The following is an 18623-nucleotide window of genomic DNA, read 5'->3' on the forward strand; positions in this document are numbered from 1 at the left end:
TTAGAATTCCAATTAGGAATAGGAAAAAAATTCTGGATGGAATTTAGGGGGTTAATATCTGTAGAAATAGAAAACATAAATGTTCACTGAACTTCCTGATCACAATTATTAAAAATAATTAAACACAAAATGCTCCGAATTCGACATATACGTAAAACTTGTCATAGAGTTTGGTGGCTATAAATGATGTTGAACATCCCGGTAATTGTGCATGACGTCCCAAATCCCTGGCACTCTTCACTGTCTCATCCTCATCATTAACGGAGTAATTGCTTCTGTCGTATTTCAACTTGTAATTAACTAGAAGCCAGGAAAATGTTCCCTCCCTCATGACGCTCGTGTTAACTACCGTCACCACACATCCCAGCTTTCTTCTGCCAGCATACGTGTACAGTACACGTGCCACAAGGGCCGGTACATGTTCCGTGAGTAGTAGTTCGTGTACCGTCGAGCGTTACATGTACCACATTTAGTGTAAGTAAACACATCCCGAGAGAAGGCTAGGGGCTGGCGTGTCCAGCGGGCAATATGTCACCAAGTTGGCAGCATCGATTACCACTCCCTTGCCCCTCTCCCTCCCTCAGCCACCACCCCTGGGGCACCAACCCCCTGAAACCTCCCCCGTCCTCCCCCTGGACAGTGGCTGTGGTTCCCCCACAACCAGTGGAGTGGGTGGCAGACGCCGGGATACGAACGGTTCCCTCCATCATACGTTCTCATTTGCCCTTCCAATCATGATTGGAGATCCCTTGGTAAACATGCGTCTCCCTGCACCTCATATCGAGACTGTGAGTGTCCCTCATTGTTTACAGATGAGTGACTTCCACTACCGTGGCATGTGAGGTGGACAGGGGATCCTGCCTCATCTCCCCTGACCTATCCTTATGTAAGATCGACCCAACCACACTGCGTCCCGTGGTTAGGGAAATTAAATTCCTGGCTATCTCTGGCCGGGTATTAATCAAGGAAGAACATTAAGGTATAAACTACAAAGAAGGAAGAGCATTAGGTCTCGGTGTTGCCAAGTGTGTCCTGTACAGGAAGTCGATACATATTGCTCATACTCTTCCAGATATACACGCAACAGGCCATTTGACCTGGTGTTTAGGAAGACTGTTGTTCATACAGTGGCAAAGTTGGACCCGAGTTAAGACAGGTTGAGCGCCAGGGTCTGTTAAACTAATTTCCTAATGTGTTCCTAACCCCTTCATTACCACACTCCTAAAAACTCCATGAAATCCTTCCCGAAGTCTACAACTCACACAATCGTCCCTCCATTCCACACGTCAATACACCTCTCCCAAATTCGTCCTTTCAATAAACATTGCAGAAATATACATCCGCAGCTTTACCTCCACCAGCCTGAACCTGGAGGTGTCGGCCACAGACCTATGATAGTTGGATCAACGTAGAGGTTAGTGTCATCACTCGTGTGATCAACGTGGCTGTAGCCATCAATAATACATCTTTCCTCTACCTAACCTAACCCCTTGTGTTGTGGCTATCATGGACGGGACACAACACCACCGTCAAACATTCTGACCGTCTGATCTGCTGAACCGATACCGTCTAAATTCACGTGTGAGAAACTGTCAACGAGTTACTCCCGTGACGGCCTGTGAGGGGAGTGTCCGTCCTGCTGCCAGCCATATTGATAAAAGTATCGTACGCCTCTAAAGGTCTAGGTGGACTTAATTACCTGACGGTTTAATTTCACACAACATCATGTCAGGCTAATTCAAGACGTTCTCTTTAAAAAGAAATGAAGAACTGGTTTAAAACTGTGGTCAAAGCACTCCAGATTCAATCAACCTTGAACCTCCTACAAACAGGACACGAAAATTAACAATTTAATTCGTTTTCTTTACGCGATGCATCTGCTGAAAGTGACTGCGTACAACTAGGTTAGGTGTCGAGCAGTTTAGATAATATTGTTATTCACATACATGTGTCGGGAACGAATCATATCTATTACTCTGCTCATCAAAATATTCTAACATTCTTATACCTTTTATTTACAAGAGTAGAAACAAGGTGCTCTCATGAAAAAACACTGAATACAAAAAAAAAAAGACATTTTGTTTCTATTAACACCAAATAAGGAAAGAGATGGCAAACAAGAAGCAACGTTGGACAAAAAGTAAAACTTGTAAAAAAGGGAAAAACTCCTCACACTTATGTCCAGGCTTTTACTGTGAGGAAGTTACACAACTGACGGCCTATATCAGAAGCCGGTGACTCCCGTCCAACTGTTTGTTGATGCCTGTCACGTACAGTGTCGCTGAGGGGGGGGGAGAGAGAGAGGGAGAGAGAGAGAGAGAGAGAGAGAGAGAGAGAGAGAGAGAGAGAGAGAGAGAGAGTACTTCCCTTAATACTAGTACGTCGTGTTCAGTGGTCGTACCGCCGTGTCCTGGGGGTCGTACCTCCGTGTTCCGGGGTCGTACCTCCGTGTTCAGGGGTCGTACCGTCGTGCTCAGGGGGTCGTACCGTCGTGCTCAGGGGTCGTACCGCCGTGCTCAGGGGTTGTACCGTGTTGCTCAAGCGGTTAATTACCCCATCACAGGTAGGAGAGAGGTTAAGCCCTCCCGCGGGTAATACCATCTAATGTTTTCTCTGGCGTGGTGTTGGGAGAAAATCTCCAGTGACAAATTATAGTGATTTACGATATAATTACGGCATTAATTACAGGCGACACCTTGAGAAGGGTATAATTAAAGGGAAATAAATCAAAGGCTAACTTTAGGGAGCCTCACATATCTGATGTGCGAATAAGACGGACTGAACCACAGGTAAGCCCTGACCGGGTAACCCTCTGAGAAACGTTAAGAAATGTGTACGCCAGGATGAGGAACGTCTTAACCATGTCAGGGTTCCTGCTAAGAAACATCTCAGTTGGGCCACTACGGGTAAACATCTCAGAAACGTCTTACAACTGGGATACTGCTGAGAAACGTTGCAGAAATGTGCTAAATAAGCTGCTGCTGGGGATCGTGTGAGGGACTTTTTACTCTCCCGCCACACACTGACATACGAACAACAAATACACTTAAATGAACACACACACACACACACACACACACACACACACACACACACACACACAAAGTTCGTTCATGTTGACCAGTACGTCAATATAAGAAAACTTGAAGCAGTTCTTTTACTGGATCCCTGGCCACAGAACGCTGCCTCTCTACCACTGGAAGCTGATACTGGCCTGTGCTCATGCCTCCCTCCTCAAGGTCATGTGCTGGTGTACACTAGTGTGTGGCATGCCGTTCGCTGTGCCTCGCTGACGCATGTGTTAGGAATGCTGTAATGATTTTAAGTACACACTCAAAAACACATATCAATTCACACAAAGACGGACACAAACATGCACATTTATAAACAAATTCATGTGTCCATATGCAAATTCACACATGATCCAAGTCGGAATGTTCATCACTAGTCTGGCGTCCTTGCTCCGGGAAACAAGCAAAGTTGATGGAGAAGGTTCAAAGGAATGCAACGAGGTTGGTGTCTGAATGAAATGCAAACATTTGTGAGGAAAGACCAAAGTCGTCATGTTGCCTCAGCCATAAGAGGTGAGATTAGGGGGAGACAGAACATAAATGTGTCATACTTAAGTCAAGAGATCTCCATTAATGAAGTATAATACCAAAACAAATTAGAATATTCTGGCCATCATGATGACAGCACTTAACGTTATCATATTCGTGACGGACATGTATTTAACCAGGTCCCGCAGTGCTTCAGTCATTTCAATCCCGCCCTTATTAAAGCCAGATCAGATGCCTTTAGCACAGTCGTTAAAGCCATTTCAGTTTCCTGTACGAGAGTGAGTACGTCTGGCAGCGTGGGAGATGAACGCTGCCGGCAGCAGGTATGAGGACATGATGGATGGTCGGCCGGCAGCCCAGCCACCTCGTTCATTATACCTTTGTTTACACTGCTCGTACGCTTGGCAGCGCCGCGTGCCTCATGCCAGCCCTCGTAAAATATATTTCAAAATCATACGTTGAAATATTCATTCCATGTTTCTAGAATGTAAATGATTTACGTAAAGTGTTTGGGTGGCCTTAAGGTAAACTTCAAGAAAAGACATTATATGCAGGGAAATGCGAGCAAACACACGCTCAATCCCCACCCTGATGCGAGCGAATGGCACTCCATATTTTCTTGACCATCTGAAAGCTAAGCTCTGATAACCTGTATCATCTTGACCTTGCCCCAATACCTGTATTTGTCCACTTCATTAACTTCTGTCGTAAGTTCTACATGTTTGTTGTTTAACGGAATTTCAGTAATACTGTAGCTAGAGTCCCTATAATATGTCTAACTTGGACCATTCCTGTAAGTTTAACCCGTTCCCCTCCCTGCAACTCTCACTCTTTTCTTTCCTGTGGAATAAACTGACCAACTTTACGTCTGCCCACTCTGTTAATCCCATACCGGAACCATTATCTAATGAAGCATCGAAATAATAATGATGATGATGATAATAATAATAATAATAATAATAATAATAATAATAATAATAATAATATATAAATTTTCGAAGCAAACCTTGAATCAGCACCTGAATAGGCACTTGAACCACGATCTCGTGAAGCCTCTAACGCTATTAAGGAAACCTTCAAACCACTAATTGTATGAACCCTCAAACCGATGTATTGTGAAGCCTTGAAAATATTCGAATCAGTGACAGTCATCACACTGGCCCACCAACCTGCACGGTAAATATCGCCTGAATTTGGCCATATTTACCGCGTCTGGCTTACTTACTATCATACACTCTCTGGTCTTCACCTGTCACCTCATGTTATTTCCAAGTGCCTCCTCTTCGCCTCACTAGACGGGGTCTAATCACTACTTCTATTCACCTCAACAGTGGAGGTCCACTCCGTGCCGTACCTGCACGACGGCCACTGGCACTATGCCCACCACGTTATACACCACTGTATATATCATTACTGGTACCAGCCATATACCACTGTATATATCATTACTGGTACCAGCCATATACCACTGTATATATCATTACTGTGACCAGCCATATACCACTGTATATATCATTACTGGTACCAGCCATATACCACTGTATATATCATTACTGTGACCAGCCATATACCACTGTATATATCATTACTGTGACCAGCCATATACCACTGTATATATCATTACTGTGACCAGCCATATACCACTGTATATATCATTACTGTGACCAGCCATATACCACTGTATATATCATTACTGTGACCAGCCATATACCACTGTATATATCATTACTGTGACCAGCCATATACCACTGTATATATCATTACTGTGACCAGCCATATACCACTGTATATATCATTACTGTGACCAGCCATATACCACTGTATATATCATTACTGTGACCAGCCATATATCATTCTTTGTATATACGGAAGGAGGAAAACCTCTGCCTGAACTCCATTAAGAATTTCTTTTTTTCTTTATATTTCTCATGGCTTGCATCCTCCACACACAAACACGTTCCCTGCTTCCTCCTTCAGTTCTTTACTAGCATCTGCAACTAAGAGAGAGAGAGAGAGAGAGAGAGAGAGAGAGAGAGAGAGAGAGAGAGAGAGAGAGAGAGAGAGAAGGGGGGGAGATGAATCCTACCGACATTTCACTTCCTTCACAATCAAGAGAATCTCGCGTAGCGTGAAGACGGGCGCTCATTGTCGTTAGTGTAAGGGAGAGTTGGGGGGAGGGGGGGGGGGGCACTGAGGGAACCAGACGCCACCACCATCATCATCATCACTACCACCATCATCATCATGATCTACTACCACCATCAATCACAACCATTCTACCATCATCACAAACACCTCTAGTATCACTACCATCCACACCCACACACCCACACACACACACACACACACACACACACACACACACACACACACACACACACGCGGACACACACACACACACACACACACACACACACACACACACACCCACACACACACACACACACACACACACACACACACACACACACACGCGGACACACACACACACACACACACACACGCGCGCGGACACACACACACACACACACACACACACACACACACACACACACACGCGGACACACACACACACACACACACACACATACACATACATCACCACGACAAGGATCTATAGCCTCTCAATGCTTGCAGTGGTAAATGTCTTCCATAAATCTTCTTAAATAAGAAAATAAATACAGCAAGTCTCGAGCGAGCAGCTTAAGGCCTGGCTGTCGGCCATATATCCCCAGGACGGCGCTGCACACAGTAAACCTTCCGCTCATACGGCAAAATAAGTCTTCCCTTATTCCTACAAGTCGTATTTTCCGAGTTGCAGCTTACTAAGGAGACCGAAAATAAGCTGAACTGTGTGTCTAGTGGAAAAATAGAAAAAAACAACAACTTTGCGCTCAACTACGCAACAAATATGATTCCTGTATTAAATATATTTTTACTGATGTGATGAGAATGTTCATACACTACACACCAACATAAAAGAACTTGATTCTGTAAGAAAAACTTTGACATGAAATATGGAATTGTTTGTTTGTTGGTAAAGGAAAAGTTTTCTTTTGAGGACGAACGGAACAGTTTCAGGAGGAGGTGAATCATGACGATAATGGACGTGGTTCCTTTGAACTCTACCTTCCTACTCCCAAGTTACAACATTAATCCATATATATATGGTCAACCGTACACCAGTAACAGTGATCAATATCTTATATATACATAAAAGTTCCCATACATTCCTAACTATCTCTAAGACAGTTTACAATGAATATAGGCGACATAAATATGACTATCTATCGGATAAACGTCTACAACCACCTTACATGACGTCATGACCATTACCATCACATCTGTCACAGCCAATCAGCTTCAGGATGTTCCCAACGACGTCATTACACACAGTCGTAATGACAAACTATGCGCCAAAAACAGACCAGACCTTGGACGAGCTGTCGCCATTTATAGCTTTACTGCTGTGTATGTTCGTTTATCTAATCTGAGGACCAGGGTTCGATCCCCACTATCACCACAACAGCTGATACCATTATTCGGTGGCCTGATCTCTTGACTACAATGGTACGACCCTTAGTCGCGACGGTACGACCTTTGATCACTAAGGTATGATGACCTCTTCTCGGTCAACAGGCTAGTTCACCGTCTGGTTAAAGGCCGGGTCGTACTGTCGTGCTGAACGGTCGTTGGGTCGTGCCGTCCTGCTCATGGGGGTCAATATCATCCATAGGCACACGTGAGACACTGCCTCACCAGTAAGTACGACCCTCACTGGAGAACTACTTCATGTGATACGAGTCAGTGCAACGCAACACAGGTCGTGTGGTGTCAACCATGGCTAAGTGGAACGCTTAGTGACCGCACATAAGGAGATAACGCCAGTAATGGTGTTGACAGGGTGCTCGAGAGATAGGGCGGCCGAGAGATGGAAATGGTCGAGGTAGTACTGACTTGCGAGTCTGTAGCGCTCACGGCAGGAAGGTGAAGAACATGTTGAGTGGGTGACGACCTGTCAAGTGTCCTGTGTGAGGAGGAGAGACTGTATGTTTGAAGGGCAGCAGCTCACGGGTCGGTCAGGCAGGGAGAAAATACAGTTCTCTGGGCTAAGGGAATGATACTTAACAGGCAATGAAGTGGTGGTTCACAAGACAGCCATCACGAACCCTCCCGATACCCAGGCAGGTAGTACCGATAATATACCTTCAGGCAGGTAGTACCGATAATATACCTTCAGGCAGGTAGTACCGATAATATACCTTCAGGCAGGTAGTACCGATAATATACCTTCAGGCAGGTAGTACCGATAATATACCTTCAGGCAGGTAGTGCCGACAAAGGAAGAAAGCTGTACTCCCATCATGACCCCACCTCACAATCTACTAACTTACCTCTGTAACAAGCATTTGTGCTAACCAATTACGATCACCGAGACTGCCAAAACTACTCAGTCACCAGCGTACGACTCGCCATCTACCTACCACTCACCTGGCAGCCAGGTCAAAATCACACCGAGTAATAGCGAACTGAAAAACACGGCCATAACATCAAACTACTGTCACGTAATTGCAAATTAAGAGATCCCTCGTATTAAACTCAGGTTATGTAATACACTTTACTTAACTTTCGCCCATGTTATGGATCAGAAATTTTTACAAAATTTTACTAAACTTTCGCCCATGTTATGTATCACAGAAAATCTACAGAAAGGTCGCCCATCAAAATCAGGTCATGTAGAGAATCCGTGCTAGAAAATAGCGATCATATTAAAAGCAGGTTATGTAATAGAGATGTTACAACAAAAATAATCCCACGAAGAAGGTTATGTAAAAGAATTAACACATCAAAATAAAAAAGCTATCACATCAAATCTAATTCATGCAGTAGACAGTATACAGCAAACTTTCATAATCAATTCGGGTCAACTGAAAGAAAATGAAGAAACATATAAATAAAGCACATTATACAACAACATTTTCCCCAACAATTTCTCGCTTTCCTAGAAATCATCGCTTAGTAGAGGTGTTCATGCCTCAGGGGCGGGAATACCTTGAATATAAAGCTGACGGACAACACTTGCCATCATTCAGTCACACTTGACGTATCTTCCATGACAGACGATTTACGAAAGCCTCCCACTTTAAGCAATATTGGAATCTTCCCTTTATATTTCCCAAGAGAAAATTATATATATATATATATATATATATATATATATATATATATATATATATATATATATATATATATATAACATAAGTCCATCACAACTGCTATAATTCCCCATCCTCAACTACTATAAGTTGACCATCAAGTGCCACAATTCCACCAGAGACTTCTATAATCCAGCAACCAACTTCTCTTTAAGTCCTAAGCAACAACTTCTATAACCCGCTAACAACAACTACTGTAATTCCCCAGCAACAACATCCATAAATCAACTACACGTCCGCCCAAGGGGAATTACAACACAGGAATCTGATTTGTAACCTAATTCGCCTAATTTATATGCCAAGGGTAATATGCAAATGAGGCTCTTAGAGCAAAGCAAGAGACGAAGAACTTGCTTACAGCCAACGACTAAAACTGGGGAACTAAGTTCATTAAATTCAACAATAGATCGTAATTTAGAGTCGTGCGTTCATCAAGAGTCAAGAGCTTGGCATTTAATTTCATAGGCAAGACGAGAGGCAATCTGGAAATTGGATATCGTAACAGATTAACTTTTTCAACTTGATCAAACTGGACGGCCAGGCGTTAAGCTCAAGAATGCAACTTTAGCTGAAAGAGTAAGTTTTGTTATCTATTTTGGATATATACATACATATATATATATATATATATATATATATATATATATATATATATATATATATATATATATATATATATATATATATTGTCTACCGGACTCTGTCAACAATTGCTCACACGGGGAAGATATCACTTCATCGAGGCTGCATCACCATCATCATCATCATCATCATCATCATCATCATCATCATCAATGGACGGAAACAAGTACGGTCTTGTCGAGGAACTTATTGCTGCAAAGGAGTCCATCGTTCCCCTGCTCCTGCGTGGAGAGCAGCGTTGTGACACCGTAATGGTTGTCCTGGACTTGTATAACGATACTGTTTGTCGTAAGCACTGCCAATACTGGGGTGCCTTTATGTTCCCAGACTAGTGTGCGAGCAACCTTCCTCTGTGTTCACACATTAACAACTTCGCTTACATCTCTATGTGTTATCTTCCCGACCACCAATTTTCTCTCCTTTTCTGTCAATGGACGGAATGGTAATGCGAGAGTCTGCAAATACGATTGGGATGCGATTCGCAGAAATAGGATGTACTGAAATGGGTAGGAGTGTCTCTCACACACACACACTAGGAGTGTAGAGAGAGTGTATGGAGAGAGCGTAATGAAGGTGTACAGTGAACACGATGGAATCATAAACCATCTTGCTACCAGATTCCGTTGCCAGCCAGCGGTGGCTTCCCTCACACACATGCTTAGCGAGGCGCTCAGTGGAGGATTACATGGTGCGCACCACAAGCCGCGCGTCCCACTCTCTGTTAATTATAAATTATTCCGCAAGTCCGTCCACGAGATTGAACCCAGACCCATCAAACATTCACACCAACATACGCACATCAACTATTCCCCTGGTCGTTCTCCTGAATATGAATTATAAACAAACGAAAAATATGATAAGAACAAAACAGAAAGGCCCGGAGCCACACCCCTGGCAGGACCCCAAGAGCAAAAATTCAAAATGAACAGAAAACAACACGTGAGAACAATGAAGGCGGGCAGAGGGTTTCTTACGTGAGACCCCCAGTCACCCCCCCCCCCCCACACACACACACACACACACCGTATTCCAGGGCCTGGAGACCAGTACTGCATTACCCATGTAAGAATAAACAAGACGTAGAGAGGAGTCCAGTGTGTAGTGCATGACATGTACATGACCGCATGGGGGGGGGGGGGGGGGGTCCTCCTGCACCAACCAGTTGCACGAGCCGCCGTCATGACAGACCACACATGATTGCATCATGGTCGTGCACTGTTGTGTGGTGAGAGGGAGAGAGAGAGAGAGAGAGAGAGAGAGAGAGGATGTATCTCACGCGCCACCATTGTTCCTCCAGCAGACAACTGACTCTCCACCAACTTACGCCGCCTTGATCCTGTATTGTGTGGTCTCTCTCTCTCTCTCTCTCTCTCTCTCTCTCTCTCTCTCTCTCTCTCTCTCTCTCTCTCTCTCCACACATTCATCACCGTCCTAACCAAACCATCGGATGACCTTACGCCCTCCTACCGCCCCCCCCCCCCCCCCAGCGTAACTATCCAATTAACGAACACAACCGCCGCCCTTGTTAGTGTTCGCGCCCACCATTACCACTGAAAAATAGTGGGTTAGGTGGCCCCCCCCCCCCCCCCCTTGCCTTATCTCTCCCTGTTGTGGCAATGCCCAGAGTGGGAGCAGCACCCCACAACTGACTCCTCCCAAGACCTTACTACAAAACCATCACATCAAACCCAGTGGCAGGAGACACCATGGAGTGACCATATCTCATACCATACTACCATAACCATCATCACCACAGACCATCACGACATGAAGATGTGCCACCACCATCACTACCACCACAACCATCATTACCACTACCCCTACCACCATCACTACCACCACAACCATCATTACCACTACCCCTACCACCATCACTACCACCACAACCATCATTACCACTACCCCTACCACCATCACTACCACCACAACCATCATTACCACTACCCCTACCACCATCACTACCACCACAATCATCATTACCACTACCCCTACCACCATCACTACCACCACAACCATCATTACCACTACCCCTACCACCATCACTACCACCACAATCATCATTACCACTACCCCTACCACCATCACTACCACCACAACCATCATTACCACTACCCCTACCACCATCACTACCACCACAACCATCATTACCACTACCCCTACCACCATCACTACCACCACAACCATCATTACCACTACCCCTACCACCATCACTACCACCACAATCATCATTACCACTACCCCTACCACCATCACTACCACCACAACCATCATTACCACTACCCCTACCACCATCACTACCACCACAACCATCATTACCACTACCCCTACCACCATCACCACCATCGTCTCGGGAATATCCTCCCCCAACACCCCCACACCGGCATCAAAAGCTTACGCCGACTGAAAAGATTTCGTTTCAAAGCTAATTACGTCAACTGTAGCTTCTCACTCGAGATATGAACTACGTTCACGTACTACACACCAATGACAGAAACATCTATTACGAATATTTACTGTATCTATTTCTGCCTAGAGTGCATATATGAAAAATCTTAAATAATTCAAAAAACACATTAGAAAAAACGATAAATATATATATGATCATCAGCATATTACTTATATCATAAATCCTAAGTATGAATAATAAATCTCGCTATCTGTATATATAAAAGTTTTACCATTAATGATGTATTTTGTAAATGTTACACTGATAAAACGTTGGGAAATTAATAAAAAAAAAATGTATGCCAACTGCTCTGCCTGTGAACCAGAATTTTACAGCTGGTGTAGACTGGCCTGCCGAGCAGGTGCGTCACGAAGCTTCGGATCAAATATTCGCCAGTTCGGTTCGACTCAGAAAGACAGGCATGAGACGGCCACATGGTGTGTGAGGGGCCGCGGGCACAAAGGATGGCTCAGCCAGCGAGGCGCTCAAGACCGAGCTCGCTCATGGTGAAGCGTATTGGATATAAGAGGTTCGTTCACTCATGACGATTTCGAAACGTATGAATGATGGTTCGATGAAGACGAATACGTTCACGACAACAACAATAATGTCGCTTCGTTAACGGAAACACAAATTTGTTAATACATAACTGAGACCTTCCCTTCCCCTTCACGTGACCTTCAAATGAAACTGAAATAAATAATGAAAAATGTATCATCATTCGTGCACATATTTCTTAACAGAGTACAACTTATATAAGCTACAATTTTCCGGACGTGTTAATAACTTTTCTGGCTTTCCACCGTAGGTGTATAATTACTCACGATATATAATTTCCTGTTATATAACTGAAACTCTCTAATAAACATGGACTCCTTTTTATCTATATGATTATAAAATTTCAGTGTGTAACATGAGGACCTCATGAGGTAACACGTACCCGTGAACATGTAATGAGTAAGGTGGTGGGTGATGGGGGCTGTGACTGCTGAGGCTCAAGAGTTATAGGTAATGGGTGATTAGAAGTTAAGCCTGGGTGATGGTACTAGGGTATGGGTGAGTCTAGGCCAGCGAGATCTTGATCCCTTGAGCACGACGACCATCAACACCCCCACTGGGCGTCGCACTATCGAGCGCTCAAAGGCTCGTACAGTCAGTACTCAAGGTTCGTACCGTCGTCGTGCATCATCGTGCATCCGCCACCTCGTAAGATCTCTAGTTGCTAATGGTCTCCGGGAAGCGAAATGATGTGCAGTGTACGATTACTCTCACTTAAAATGAGACATAAAAGTGATACACACCACTGTAAAATGTCAAATAATGGGTGGTGTTTAAAGCCCTTAGTCTCCGAAATACACTGCAGAACGTGTTGTGTTCACAAACACTACAATGGTATTGAGAAAGTAATGACGTAAAAGCTTGTAGGAAGAACGTAATCATTCCGTTGGATTGACTTCCTCAACATTTATTTCTAAGTGTCACATATTCCCTGATCTTCCGAGTCTTTCAGATGAGTTACCCAGAAGAGTAACTTATGATGATGCCATGACTTCGTACGAAGAAATAATACTGAGGGCAGTGCACAACCTTGCCACATTCTCGTTAGTACTGTAATATGGTGTTCGTCTGCCACACTCAGGCCTGAGCTTCCTGCCTATAATAACAAGTCTCTCCCCGCACACAAGGCAACGGCAAAAATCCACGAAAGACGTCCTCGTTCGGGGAATAAACATACCTACAGAAAACGGGTGATGTGGCTCGAAAAGCCACCTGAGCGGTACGTATGCGCGAACCTATAAATGTAAACAAAGACGAGTCGCAACAGGGCCTGTCCTCGACATAGGGTGGGTGGGTGGGGGGTGGGGGGGGGTGTTACTGCAGACTAGGTACTTTTGAGGATTTATGAACGTAATCCCTGAAACTGTAGCAGCCGGGGGGGGCTCTCATTCAGGGGATATCCCCGACGTCGTAAACTGCTGTAGTGCGACAGTTAAGCGTGCTCAACCCACGAGTGGTACGACCCCCCCCCCCCCCTACTGTTCAATTCTCGAGAAACCTTTAGGCCAGTGAACCCCTCCCCTCCCCCCTCGTTATTGCCCCATGGGGCGGTAAATAGTGGGGTCTAGCTCGTTCTCCGCTGGCTAATGGGGTAGAGGGGGAAGAGGAGGGCTGGTAGACCAGCTTTGAAGTCACCCATACCGAAGTTCTCCGTCTTGTAAAACACAAGCAGGTGAACAGCCTCCCTTGTACACACACCCCGCCAGTGTGGACACATTATGGTCTACGTAAAGGGAAACTTGGGGGAAAAATTGAGATTATTAAGATCTGGAAGTGCCTGCCAACGAGTACCAATAGCGACATTATGACTCAACAAAAAGGATTAAGCTTGTTGGAAAGAGAGAGAGAGAGAGAGAGAGAGAGAGAGAGAGAGAGAGAGAGAGAGAGAGAGAGAGGCCGGTTTAGGCGGCACTTGAGAGAGCATGTATTCATGCAGTCCAATCAGCTGGTCCAGCCGTTTATGAGGTTAAACACGGCCACTAGTGACGTCATGCCCCGGCAAACGACAACAAACAAACAAATAAACATACTCATCCCACACCCTCACCCCCGACCACCTAACCGGATAAGAATGCAAACTGCCACGTGTCTCGTGAACTGGTCAACTCTCCTTGACCTTCATTTTTCTTTCAACTCGCCTCTCTCTCTCTCTCTCTCTCTCTCTCTCTCTCTCTCTCTCTCTCTCTCTCTCTCTCTTGGTTATTCACAACACTGGGGAGCGATGCAGCAGCATAACTAGAATCCATAATCGTTTCCATCAGCCAAACACACTCGGCTTTTAACACAGTTAGACACCGAAATCATCAGCAGTTCTTTAAATATCATTACATACTCCCAACTACATCAATGATGACTACCATAACACAACTACATCAATGATGACTACCATAACACAACTACATCAATGATGACTACCATAACACAACTACATCAATGATGACTACCATAACACAACTACATCAATGATGACTACCATAACATGACCACAACTCTAATTAACTCAAGTTTTCAAGGGTCGTATCGTCGTGCTCAGGGGCCATACCGCTATGCTCCACGACTCGGGATACTTGACCCATGACCCACCCAGTGGTGTTATCTGGGGTCGTACAACAGAGCTGTAACTTGACCCCTTCCCCTTGTTCCCCCAAGGGGTCAAGGTCAACAATACTGATCTAATAACTTTCCCCCTCTCTCACACACACACACACACACACACACACACACACCTACTGTCAGTTTTCTTTGTGTCAATATTCCAGTCACGGACAAAAGTCATCGCTGAGGTCAAGTGTTCAATGTAACATGAAAAAAAGAAACAGAGAAGAAAAAATAGAAATAGGAAGAGTAATGTAAGAGATACTGATGTGTTTCCTGCGTGGTGTGTGTTCAAAGAAGGTTAACATCTTTAACACAATGGTATTAACGAAGATCAATATTATCAAAATGGCTATTGTTTAGTACACCACGATTAATATATTTCCTTCCATAAACGCTCAACTTAGGTTAACTTGCTAAGGTTAACTTAGGCTAGATATGGCTAAGTTAGAAAGTAGGTTAGGTTAGGTAAGGCTAATTCAAAATTAGGGTTGTGTAGTTAAGGCTTATTTGGATTATTTTAGTTAGGTTAGGTTAGGTTAGGTGTTAGGTTAGCCACTACTTGTTCTCTTTACCAGCTGGTGCCGTATACAAGGCAAGGAACAAAATATACTGAAGAATTGATTTGTAAAATTTCTTACAATGATTTACTAAGATATTCTGGGAATGATAAAGCCTACAGCTGTGTCTCGTGGAACTAGATATTACATACATGTACCGATCACCATTAATCAAAAAAAAGAAATATGAAAATATATAGTGTACAATGTGGCACTGAAACCCTTGAACACGTCGAAACGACCCTTGAACATGATGACACGACCCTTGAACATGATGACACGACCCTTGAACATGATGACACGACCCTTGAACATGATGACACGACCCTTGAACATGATGACACGACCCTTGAACATGATGACACGACCCCTGAACATGATGACACGACCCTTGAACATGATGACACGACCCTTGAACATGATGACACGACCCTTGAACATGATGACACGACCCCTGAACATGATGACACGACCCTTGAGCATGATGACACGACCCTTGAGCATGATGACACGACCCTTGAACATGATGACACGACCCTTGAGCATGATGACACGACCCTTGAACATGATGACACGACCCTTGAACATGATGACACGACCCTTGAACATGATGACACGACCCTTGAGCATGATGACACGACCCTTGAACATGATGACACGACCCTTGAGCATGATGATACTACAGTTGAGCACGACAATATGACCCTTGGGCGCAATGGCCTAATCTTATGACTCTTCAAAACCCAAATGATCATACGCCAGGGTCGTAACGTCGTGTTTAAGGGTCGTACCGTCGTCAGGAGGAGCTTGTAGACACTGATGGTTCCTTCCCATGATATTAACATAAGAGTGTTCGCTCACCTGTGATAACAGCCATCTGTGGTTGTGACCTTGAAGCCAAGGTGATCTTGCTATGTGATCATACTTTTGCCAACACTTTTAATTTTCTGTTATTTAAAATCATGATTTTTTCCTTCCAGCGTTGATTTAATATTCACTTTCGCTGTTTTCTATATTGAAAATCTACGGCACACTTTGTCAAATCCTCTCGCAAACTCTATAAAAAAAAAAAATAGAGAATGTCCATTCTCCTAGCGTACAACAGACCTGTTTTGATGTTAGCTAAGAGTTGAGTCTATGTACTTGTACGTGGTGCACATCCCTGCTTGCCTTCGTATATGTGACCGCTGGTAATTACTTCCATTGCGTCATCTTATCACCTTCCTAAACCTTAATGACACGTGACGTCAGTCAGGCCAACTGGTGTACGCGGCTCTGGTGGTGTGTGGCTCACGTACTTCCAGCAGTACTGGTGCTGAATGAGCCACACTGGTCGCAGCCAGTGCCTGCCTCACCAGCATCAACTACACATTAGTGTCCTCACCTTAGTCTTGAGAGAGAGAGAGAGAGAGAGAGAGAGAGAGAGAGAGAGAGAGAGAGAGAGAGAGAGAGAGAGAGAGAGAGAGAGAATATTCTTTGACAAGAGTCGCTCATTGTGTTCAGCTTCGTGGGCCCATCATCGTGTAAATAATGATCCATTCGTTCAACGTGTGTGTGTGTGTCTTTGAGCACCACACACACACACACACACAGCTACCCTCCCCACACGAGCAGGAATCCATATCACTTCTGAAAGAATCCTTTACGGCAAGTTTCGCCTCTATTAACAGCGTAACGGGTACCAAAGAGGAAATTACGCGCAGGCAAAGAAAAAATGTGTTTGTTACATGTCTTTGTGCCGCACCCGTGTGTGTGTGTGTGTGTGTGTGTGTGTGTGTGTGTGTGTGTGTGTGTGTGTGACTATATCTACTGAAGCACACACACAAACAACCAAAAGTGTCCTACCTTGTGATTAATGAGATCACATGTATGCAAATCGTCTGTGTCAGCACAGAGATACCTGTGACCATGAATATATACATACAAATTAACCTCAATTAACATATTCAGGTAATGAGGAACCTGGTGCTGAACGGGCAGCGAGGAAACCAAAACCTAACCCAAGACCTTCACACACACACACACACACACACCATCAGGAGGTCATGTAAGGAAACTGTTCCTTCATTACAACCATCACACCAGAGGAACTTGTGGTTTACAACTCAGGAGGCGTCGTGGTTCACACGTCACTCAGCTGCCCGCCTCTCGTCAGTCCAACCCTCAACCCTTGACGCTACGTGGCACATGCATAGCGTCCACCTGGCAGCCAGGCCTCTACTACCAACACAGTCTCACCACACACATCCCCACCACACCCACCCTCACCACACACATCCCCGCCACACCCACCCTCACCACACACATCCCCGCCACACCCACCCTCACCACACACATCCCCACCACACCCACCCTCACCACACACATCCCCGCCACACCCACCCTCACCACACCCATCCCCACCACACCCACCCTCACCACACACATCCCCGCCACACCCACCCTCACCACACACATCCCCACCACACCCACCCTCACCACACACATCCCCGCCACACCCACCCTCACCACACACATCCCCGCCACACCCACCCTCACCACACACATCCCCGCCACACCCACCCTCACCACACACATCCCCACCACACCCACCCTCACCACACACATCCCCACCACACCCACCCTCACCACACACATCCCCACCACACCCACCCTCACCACACCCATCCCCACCACACCCACCCTCACCACACACCGTTGGAACGTGACGACTGTTCGCCACACACAACCTGACCCGAGGCCCAGCTGGCTATCTGTCTGTCTATACGAAGACGTAGCCATGCTAGAGGTTTATTGTGACTGTTTGTGGTAAAACAAATGTCTCGTTCGTGAGTGAACGCTCAAGAATCTTGGAAAAACACACACATGTGAAACCTGAACCTCTATATCCTGTTACACTATCATAAACTACGTGAAGCTCAGCAAACACTATATACGACTTGATGTCAAATTCTTACTTGTTTTTTCAATATTTTTTTTTTTTTTTTTTTTTTTTTTTCATACTATTCGCCATTTCCCGCATTAGCGAGGTAGCATTAAGAACAGA

General features: G+C 44.9%; 1 protein-coding gene and 1 long non-coding RNA gene across 7 annotated transcripts in view; one reads left to right on the top strand and one right to left on the bottom strand.

Moving 5' to 3' along the window:
- LOC139758648 (uncharacterized) overlaps positions 1-18623 on the bottom strand; it is a 184611-nt gene that overhangs the window by 71367 nt on the left and 94621 nt on the right. The window lies entirely within an intron of this gene.
- LOC139758642 (ras-related protein Rap-1b-like) overlaps positions 1-18623 on the top strand; it is a 143423-nt gene that overhangs the window by 45302 nt on the left and 79498 nt on the right. The window lies entirely within an intron of this gene.

This window comes from Panulirus ornatus, chromosome 31 (genome assembly GCF_036320965.1).
Source record: "Panulirus ornatus isolate Po-2019 chromosome 31, ASM3632096v1, whole genome shotgun sequence".
In the NCBI taxonomy this organism is placed as follows: domain Eukaryota; kingdom Metazoa; phylum Arthropoda; class Malacostraca; order Decapoda; family Palinuridae; genus Panulirus; species Panulirus ornatus.